The sequence below is a fragment of the Odocoileus virginianus genome, chromosome X (genome assembly GCF_023699985.2).
Source record: "Odocoileus virginianus isolate 20LAN1187 ecotype Illinois chromosome X, Ovbor_1.2, whole genome shotgun sequence".
Taxonomy (NCBI): Eukaryota; Metazoa; Chordata; class Mammalia; order Artiodactyla; family Cervidae; genus Odocoileus; species Odocoileus virginianus.
The window spans coordinates 42,815,956-42,826,936 of record NC_069708.1 but is presented as its reverse complement, the minus strand read 5'-3'; the positions used below and the strand labels follow the sequence as shown (position 1 = coordinate 42,826,936).

The 10,981-nt window shown below is 37.1% G+C and overlaps 1 pseudogene; it reads left to right on the top strand.

Moving 5' to 3' along the window:
• Positions 1–1,166: 1,166 nt before the first annotated feature.
• Positions 1,167–10,981, top strand: part of LOC110151647 (rho GTPase-activating protein 17-like) — a 79,185-nt pseudogene continuing 69,370 nt past the window's right edge.

The window sequence follows — 10,981 nt, the reverse complement described above, 5'->3', positions numbered from 1 at the left end:
GGGGAGGTAGAAACAGAATTGGCTGTTGTTAAATAGGAAGAAATGTTCTTGTCACCATTGTTTTCCAGTATTCTCCACCCAACAAAAACAACAAAAAATGATGGCTTTGGGAAATTATCTATGGTTTAAACTCTGCAGTATCTGTAAAGCTGATCATAAACTGTCAAACAGCACTCATTTGTCATAGTCTAAATTGCACTAAGAATGGTGAAAGGGATGGTAAGGTGGTAAGGATTGAGCATGTTGTTTATCAAGACAATTCCATTTTGTGGGCCTGAATGAAGAAATGATGAAAAAATAAATATTTACGTATTACCAGAAAGAGAAGGAGAATATAAATAGTATTACTATGAGTCTAGCACAGTACAATTTATTTACATTTTAAAGTGATATTGACAATGCTATTAAGATTAAATATATTAATTTCCTTTAGGAATAAGAATATGAATACTGTCTCCAAATATTTTTTTAATATAAGAAAAAGGGTTAACTCTCTGCAAAAGACCTTTTTCTTGGTTAGAAAAAGAATTTGCTTACTATCATTTGCACTTATTGAACCCTAGGCATAATAAGTAAGATAAGTGCTCTGTGTATGCAGAAAGCTCTTGCTATACCATTATTGTATGCTAGGACAGCGTTCATTCACACACACTAGAGATCCACTATAAAGGTTATTTCTGATGGGATAGGATGAAACTTGAAATAATTGCTTTCATTTCTTTCACAAATTGCTGGAAAATTCCAGGTTCATCTCACCACTTACTGTTTTGAAGAAGCGACAAGAAAAATGGTATGTTCTTGGAAAGAAATATGTCATCAGTGATAAACAATCCCAAACTCAGTCAAGCAAGTAATTCATTGCAGGTCAGAAACTACACCCCTGACAATACTGCACGTGCAGGTAATACATCACATGTCATATCTGAAGGGGAGAATGCTTTTTCTTCTACTACATCTTCAAAAATTATTGGTACTTGCTGACATAGAGATGTGAAGGATTTGCAGAGATAAAAGAATGCATTTAAAAGGAATATGCAATGTAGCACAACAAAAAAGGAATGCAATTAGAATTCCAAACTCATGAGGAATATTAGCCAACAAAAATTCATGGTGGAATTTCATTATAAATATTAGTAAATGTTCACCATAAGTAAAGATTTGGTCCTATGGGCAGAAAAGACTCCAAATTTAATGTCAATAAAATTGCACTTGATATTCGTGAAAGGGTAAGGAGGAGAGATTCATCATTCTTGATTTAATCTCATTCTCTTTCTCCTCTATCTACTCAACATAGATGAATTAGTCATGAATATAATAATATACTCCTACTCTCACTCCACTCAACCAATATAGCTGCAAAAACAGTGGGGAGGATATTAGCTTCAGTGTTTAATTAAGTATTTAAACAAATGGAGTTAAAAAACTGAATAAAAATCTAGATATAAAGATTATCTATAGCTATTCTCTTTCCAAGCAAAATTCATGGTATTTCACTGGTTAGATTGGTGAACAAGATGAATCTATTACTATTATTATTATTATTTGTTTTTCCATACAAAAGCCAGAATTCAGACATATGGAATAAATTCACAGATTTGGGGCATACCAGATATTTCTGCTAGTCTCTTTTGGCAGAAATGCCTTGTAAATCTTTAGTCATATTTCTGCATTTTCAGAAAGCATATGATTGATATATTTTGTCATCCAAAGTGAAAGTCACTCAGTCATGTTTGACTCTTTGCGATCCCATGGATTCCATGGGTACACAGTCCATGGAATTCTTTAGGACAGAATACTGGTGTGTGTAGCCTTTCCCTTCTCCAGGGGATCTTCCAAACTCAAGGATCAAATCCAGCTTTCCCACATTGCAGGCAAATTCTTTATCAGCTGAGCCCCAAGGGAAGCACAAAACCAAATATTAAATGAAAAGGATGCCTTGTGAAGAATTTATGGACTTTTCCTGCAGGAAATTCCTAAACCACTTGCAGGACTGAGAGCAGATTTGAATTAAGAGTTAAATTATGCTTGCCTTTCATTGCTCAAAAAAGCAAAATGTAAATACAACAAGAAACCAGAACTTTTATAATTAACTCATACACAGATTTTGCTCTAAACACAGTTTTAAATATGCAACATAACTATTAATAATTCCATCTTAAAATGGGGTTATGAAATAAATATGACTATCCCTAAGTTACAAATGAGGGATCTTGAGCATAAAGAAGTTAAATATCTTGTTCAAGGCCAAAATTTCAGTTAATGACAAAGTTATTATTAGAAGACCAGAAAACCTGGTTCCAGCATCAGCATTCTTAACCATTATACTATAGTATTAGAAGTTAAAATACAGAAAAATGACAGGAGAGAGCAACAGAAAAGGCTTCAGGTGGTGCTAGTGGAATAGAGCCTGCCTGCCAAGGTCGGAGACTTTAGAGACACAATTCGAACCCTGAGTCAGGAAGATCCCCTGGAGGAGGCCATGGCAACCCACTCCAGTATTCTTGCCTGGAAAATACCATGGACAGAGAAGCCTGTGGGCTACAGTCCGTAGGGTCACATAAGCACCTTAGCACAGCACGGCACAACCACAGAAAATATCAGCAGAGACTGATTCATCAGTCTAAGAACAGTTAAATTTACATGCTATAAAAGTCACTGAAGGTTTCACTGCTATCTCTTGAAATAATGAGACAACAACAACAGTGGTTAGGCACTAGCTAAACTACAAAAGCTTTCACGATGCCATTCATTTCATGCTATCCTTACAACCCCACAAGTGGGTTAAGATGTTGCTAATAAATGAAAGACATTAATTTAAATCTAGGATTGCCTGACATCAAAGGACATTATGACTTCTAACAGATAACGCTGACCAGTGAAATAAATACTTTTCACTGCTTTCACTGTCCGTGGATGGCCATGGGTGTTCAAAAGAAAATGAAATTGTTTACTGCATTAATGAAGACAGGATATGCATAAATACAGTTTATATACTGTTTTTCCTAAAACACTTAAAACCTGATTTAACCTAATTTAATTCAACAAATATCTGCTGATGTTCCATTTAATTAATGTACCAGATTAAATTATTCAGGGGAAACACAAATAAGATAGACTCTCCACAAAGCTTACAGTTTACTGAAGGAGTTTAGACAATTGTGCAAAAAAAATAATGTCTCATAAAAGAAGAGCAGAGACATTATTTTTTTTTCAAAGAAGTACTAAACATTATGTGGATACACCTGGATTTAAGATGACAGAAGTAACAGATTTCTACTTCTTTATTTTCTGATAATCATTCTCAAATAAGAAAAATAAGTGAGGAAATGAAAACATAAGCTCCATATTTGATGAAATCAAGATGTTGCTGTAACATCAAAACTTAGTATATGATGGTGGAAAGTAGATAAGGGATTATAATTGACACAGCTCTGCTAATAAAACTCCATACTCTTGTCTTCTGGGTGAAAAACAGATCCAGAGATGGGAAGAGAAAGGGAGAAGACTAGGAACTTTCATTTGTACTTTTGCCTCTGGCCTTCAAATCCTAAAGGTGAACCTGGACTAAAGTGTGTGGAATATTACTGTATTTAGGCCATGTTAAAATGTATAGAAAGACAATAATAGATACAAAGAAAACTAATCAAATGAATACTATAATATAATATTTGAAGTAGTAAACATTTAGTCATAAAAACATAAATGAGTTTTGTATTAGACTCAATTGATATATTTTGTGATTTTCTTCTGTGACTGGGCAGTGAAAGAGAAACAAAAAAATTGAAGATTAACCAGAATGTATTTTAAAATATTATAAGTGAGCACATTACACTACTGTGCCCAATTTCTTCTTTATCATCACTTTTTATGTATTTATGTGAGAGGAGCAACCCCACGTCCAAGGAGCAGCAGCTGCACTGGCACAGGAGGGCCGAGAGGAGCTATTCCACGTTCAAGGTCAGGAGGGGCAGCCGTGAGGAGATAACCCTCGACCAAGGTAAGGAGCAGCTGCTACACTTTGCTGGAGCAGCCTTGAAGAGATACCCTACGTCCAGGGAAAAGAAACCCAAGAAAGATGGTAGGTGTTACAAAGGGCATCAGAGGGCAGACACACTAAAACCATCATCACAGAAAACTAGCCAATCTGATCACAGGACCACAGTCTTGTCTAACTCAGTGAAACTAAGCCATGCCATGTGGGGCCACCCAAGACAGTCGGCTCATGGTGGAGAGGTCTGACAGAATGTGGTGCACTGGAGAAGGGAACGGCAAACCACTTCAGTATTCTTGCCTTGAGAACCCCATGAACAGTATGAAAACCAAAATGATAGGATACTGAAAGAGTAACTCCCCAGGTCGGTAGGTGCCCAATATGCTACTGGAGATCAGCGGAGAAATAATTCCCTAAAGAATGAAGGGATGGAGCCAAAGCAAAAACAATACCCAGTTGTAGATGTGACTAGTGATAGAAGCAAGGTCTGATGCTGTAAAGAGCAATATTGCATAGGAACCTGGAATGTTAGGTCCATGAATCAAGGCAAATTGGAAGTGGTTAAACAGGAGATGGCAAGAGTGAACGTCAACATTCAGGAATCAGCAAACTAAAATGGACTGGAATAGGGGAATTTAACTCAGATGACCATTATATCTACTACTGTGGGCAGGAATCCCTTAGAAGAAATGGAGTAGCCATTATGGTCAACAAGAGAGTCCGACATGCAGTACTTGGGTGCAATCTCAAAAATGACAAATGATCTCTCTTCGTTTCCAAAGCAAACCATTCAATATCACGGCAATCCAAGCCTATGCTCCACCAGTAACGCTGAACAAGCTGAAGATGAATGGTTCTAGAAAGACATACAAGACATTTTAGAGCACACAAAAAGATGTCCTTTTCATTATAGGGGACTGGAATGCAAAAATAGGAAGTCAAGAAACACCTGGAGTAACAGGCGAATTTGGCCTTAGAGTACGGAATGAAGCAGGGCAAAGGCTAATAGAGTTTTGCCAAGAAAACACACTGGTCATAGCAAACACCCTCTTCCAACAACACAAGAGAAGACTCTACACATGGACATCACCAGATGGTCAACACCGAAATCAGATTGATTATATTCTTTACAGCCAAGGATGGAGAAGTTCTATACAGTCGGCAAAAAGAAGACTGAGAGCTGCTTGTGGCTCAGATCATGAACTCCTTATTGCCAAATTCAGACTTAAATTGAAGAAAGTGGTGAAAACCACTGGACCATTCAGGTATGACCGAAATCAAATCCCTTATGACTATACAGGGCAAGTGTGAAATAGATTTAAGGGGCTAGATCTGATAGACACAGTGCCTGATGAACTAAGGAGACAGGTTTGTGACATTGAACAGGAGACAGGGATCAAGATCATACCCATGGGAAAAAAAATGCAAAAAGGCAAAATGGTTGACTGGGGAGGCCTTATAAATAGCTGTGAAAAGAAAAGTGAAAAGTAAAGGAAGAAAGGAAAGATATTCCCATTTGAATGCAGAGTTCCAAAGAATAGCAAAGAGAGATAAGAAAGCCTTCCTCAGCGATCAATGCAAAGAAATAGAAGAAAACAACAGAATGGGAAAGACTAGAGATCTCTTCAAGAAAATTAGAGATACCAAGGGAACATTTCATGCAAAGATAGGTTCGATAAAGGACAGAAATGGTATGGACCTAACAGAAGCAGAAGATATTAAGAAGAGGTGGCAAGAATACAGAGAAGAACTGTACAAAAAAGATCTTCACTACCCAGATAATCACGATGGTGTGATCACTCATCTAGAGCCAGATATCCTGGAATGTGAAGTCAGGTGGGCCTTAGAAAGCATCACTATGAACAAAGCTAGTGGATGTGATGGAATTCCAGTTGAGCTACTTAAAATCCTGAAAATGATACTGCAAAAGTCCTGCACTCAGTATGCCAGCAAATTTGGAAAACTCAGCAGTGGCCACAGGACTGGAAAAGGTCAGGTTTCACTCCAATCCCAAAGAAAGACAATGCCAAAGAAAGCTCAAACTACCTCACAATTGCACTCATCTCACACGCTAATAAAGTAATGTTCAAAATTCTCCAAGCCAGGCTTCAGTAATACCATAAATTTACAGATGTTCAAGCTGGTTTTAGAAAAGGCAGGGGAACCAGAGATCAAATTGCCAACATCCGCTGGATCATCAAAAAACAAGAGAGTTCCAGAAAAACATCTATTTCTCTTTTATTGACTATGCAAAAGCCTTTGACTGTGTGGATCACAATAAACCGTGGAAAATTCTTCAAGAGATAGGAATACGAAACCACCTGACCTGCCTCTTGAGAAACCTATATGCAGGTCAGGAAACAACAGTTAGAACTGGACATGAAAGAATAGACTGTTTCCAAATAGGAAAAGGAGTACATCAAGGCTGCATATTGTCACTCTGTTTATTTAACTTATATGCAGAGTACATCAAGAGAAACTCTGGGCTGGAAGAAGCAGAAGGTGGAATCAAGATTGCTGGGAGAGTATCAATAACCTCAGATATGCAGATGACATCACCCTTATGACAGAAAGTGAAGAGGAACTAAAAAGCCTCTTGATGAAAGTGAAATAGGAGAGTGAAAATGTTGATTGAAAGCTCAACATTTGGAAAACTAAGATCATGGAATCTGGTCCAGTCACTTCATGGCAAATAGATGGGTAAACAGTGGAAACAGTGTCAGACTTTATTTTTTGGACTCCAAAATCACTGCAGATGGTGATTGCAGCCATGGAATTAAAAGATGCTTACTCCTTGGAAGGAAAGTTATGACCAATCTAGATAGCATATTAATAAGCAGAGACATTACTTTGCCAACAAAGGTGCGTCTAGTCAAGTCTATGATTTTTCCAGTGGTCATGTATGGATGTGAGAGTTGGACTGTGAAGAAACCTGAGCACTGAAGAATTGATGCTTTTGAACTGTGGTGTTGGAGAAGACTCTTGAGAGTCCCTTGGACTGCAAGGAGATCCACCCAGTCCATCCTAAAGGAGATCAGTCCTGGGTGTTCATTGGAAGGACTGATGCTGAAGCTGAGACTCCAATACTTTGGCCATCTCATGTGAAGAGTTGACTCATTGGAAAAGACCCTGATGCTGAGAAAGACTGAGGGCAGGAGGAGAAGGGGATGACAGAGGATGAGATGGCTGAATGGCATCACCCACTCGATGGACATGAGTTTGAGTAAACTCTGGGTGTTGGTGTTGGACAGGGAGGCCAGGCATGCTGTGGTTCATGGAGTCACAGAGTCAGACACAACTGAGAGACTGAACTCTTCTGATGCATTTATGTGGAATATATAAACAACATAATTGACTTATTATCAAACTCATTGTTTCTTAACGGATTTTGAATATTTTCTCATATAATTAAATATCATTCTTATCTATTAAAGTGCAATTTTTATTTTTAGAAAAAGCATAACTGACATGCTACATATTTCTGTGTGAATACCAACAACAAGAATTTGAAGTACAGTTCCATGGACCCAGAAAGTTCCCTCCTGTCTCCTTGTATGTCACTTTATTCTCACCTGAGCAACCAATTTCTAATTTTTATGACCAAAGGTCAGTTATTCCTGTTCTTGCATTTCATGTAAATTGAATCATACAAAGTTTACTCCTTTTTTGTCATCCTTTAGTCAGCATCAAGTTTCCAAGACTCACATATTATTCTGTGTGTATCTGTAGTTTATTTTTCCCTCTTTGGTACTGAGTAGTAGTCTTTTGTATGAATATACTCTGCTTGTTCAACCATTTTTTTTTTCATTTATTTTTATTAGTTGGAGGCTAAATACTTTACAATATTGTTGTGGGTATTGTCATACATTGACATGAATCAGCCATGGATTTACATGTATTCCCCATCCCGATCCCCCCTCCCACCTCCCTCTCTACCCGATCCTTCTGGGTCTTCCCAGTGCACCAGGCCTGAGCACTTGTCTCATGCATCCAACCTGGGCTGGTGATCTGTTTCACCCTAGATAATATACATGTTTCGATGCTGTTCTCTCGAAACATCCCACCCTCGCCTTCTCCCACAGAGTCCAAGAGTCTGTTCTGTACATCTATGTCTCTTTTTCTGTTTTGCATATAGGGTTATCCTTACCACCTTTCTAAATTCCATATATATGTGTTACTTTGCTGTAAAGTTCTTTTTCTTTCTGGCTTACTTCACTCTGTATAATGTACTCCAGTTTCATCCATCTTATTAGAACTGACTCAAATGAATTCTTTTTAATGGCTGAGTAATATTCCATGGTGTATATGTACCACAGCTTCCTTATTCATTCGTCTGCTATTGGGCATCTAGGTTGCTTCCATGCCTTGGCTATTGTAAACAGTGCTGAGATGAACATTGGGGTGCATGTGTCTCTTTCAGATCTGGATTCCTCAGTGTGTATTCCCAGAAGTGGGATTGCTGGGTCATATGGCAGTTCTATTTCCAGTTTTTAAAGAAATCTCCACACTGTTCTTCATAGTGGCTGTACTAGTTTGCATTCCTACCAACAGTGGAAGAGGTTTCCCTTTTCTCCACACCCTCTCCTGCATTTATTGCTTGTAGACTTTTGGATAGCAGCCATCCTGACTGGCATGTAATGGTAGCTCATTGTGGTTTAGATTTGCATTTCTCTGATAATGAATGATGTTGAGCATCTTTTCATGTGTTTGTTAGCCATCTGTATGTCTTTTTTGGAGAAATGTCTGTTTAGTTCTTTACCCCATTTTTTTATTGGGTCATTTAATTTTTCTGGAGTTGAGTTGCAGGAGTTGCTTGTATATTTTTGAGACTAATCCTTTGTCTGTTGCTTCATTTCCTATTATTTTCTCCCAATCTGAGGGCTGTCTTTTCACCTTGCTTATAGTTTCCTTTGTTGTGCAAAAGCTTTTAAGTTTCACTAGGTCCCATTTGTTTATTTTTGCTTTTATTTCCAATATTCTGGGAGGTGGGTCATAGAGGATCCTGCTGTGGTTTATATCAGAGAGTGTTTTGCCTATGCTCTCCTCTAGGAGTTTTATAGTTTCTGGTCTTACATTTATTATATCTTTAATCCATTTTAAGTTTATTTTTGTGTGTGGTCTTAGAAAGTATTCGAGTTTCATTCTTTTACAAGTGGTTGACCAGTTTTACCAGCACCACTTGTTAAAGAGATTGTCTTTTTTCCATTGTATATCCTTGCCTCCTTTGTCGAAGATAAGGTGTCCATAGGTTTGTGGATTTATCTCTGGGATTTCTATTCTGTTCCATTGATCTATATTTCTGTCTTGTGCCAGTACCATACTGTCTTGATGACTGTGGCTTTGTAGTATAGCCTGAAGTCAGGCAGGTTGATTCCGTCAGTTCCATTCTTCTTTCTCAAGATTACTTTGTCTATTCAAGGTTTTTTGTATTTCCATACAAATTGTGAAATTATTTGTTCTTGTTCTGTGAAAAATACCATTGGTAGCTTAATAGGAATTGCATTGAATCTATAGATTGCTTTGGGTAATATAGTCATTTTGAGAATATTAATTCTTCCAATCCATGAACACGGTACGTTTCTCCATCTGTTTGTGTCCTCTTTGATTTCTTTCATCAGTGTTTTATAGTTTTCTATGTATAGGTCTTTTGTTTCTTTAGGTAGATATACTCCTACGTATTTTATTATTTTTGTTGCAATGGTGAATGGTATTGTTTCCTTAATTTCTCTTTCTGTGTTCTCATTGTTAGTGCATGGGAATGCAAGGGGTTTCTCTGTGTTAATTTTATATCCTGCAACTTTACTATATTCGTTGATTAGCTCTTAATTTTCTGGTAGAGTTCTTAGGGTTTTCTATATAGAGGCTCATGTCATCTGCAAACAGTGAGAGTTTCACTTCTTTTCCTATCTGGATTCCTTTTACTTCTTTTTCTGCTCTGATTGCTGTGGCGAAAACTTCCAAAACTATGTTGTTCAACCATATTTTTTGATATATACACACAATTATATTTTATACCTTATTTTTTTACTCTTCAAGAGCAGAAAGATTCAGCATTATTGTGTATCCTAGCACCTAAAACCTCATGTCTATGTTTTTCTTTTTCCTGAGTATGAAAATGTTACTAATTAGGAAGTCTCTAAATTTGTTGCTAAAATGATGAAAATACAATCTGTGTTATTAATTCAGTCAAACCAACAAATAACATTTAGCTTCTGCTAGGAATAACTTTAAACCCAAATGTTCCATTATAGTCTTCTTTATTGAAGTTAATTTTGCTTGTTTGGAAACTAGACTATAAGCTGTACATAAAAATAATTGTGTGTGTGTGCATATATATATGAAAATAAGAATATAGAAAAATATATATGTATTTTACTGTTGAAAGATATTTAAAGTTATCATATGGTGAAATTTATTTGTCTGTTTTTTCCCCTTTAGTAAAGATCTCTATGAATTATGGTCATGTGGACTTCCTAGATGCCTCAGTGATAAATAATCCGCTTGACAATGCAGATGTCACAGGAGACCTGGGTTTGATCCCTGGGTCAGGAAGATCCTCTGGAGGAAGAAATGACAACCCACTCCAATATTCTTGCCTGGAGAATCCCATGGACAGAGTCTGGCGGGTACAGTACATAGGTTCACAAGAGTCCAACATGACTGAGACTGAGCATCTATGCATGCATATGTTTATGAAACTGGCACCACGGTCAGAATATAGAACAATTCTTTCATCCTCAAAACCTGCCTCAAATAGCCCTACTCTTCCCCCACATCTACCCATGAAAAGCAATAATCTGTTCTTCATCTCTCTAATTTCATTACTTCACGTATGTTATATATGTAGAATCATACAGTTTATAACCTTGGGAAAATGGCTTCTTACATTCAGTATGATGCTGTGGAGATTCATCCAAGGTGTTCTGTGTATTATTGATTTGTTTATTTGTATCAATGAGTAGTATTCCTGTTTATGAATATAACAAAGTT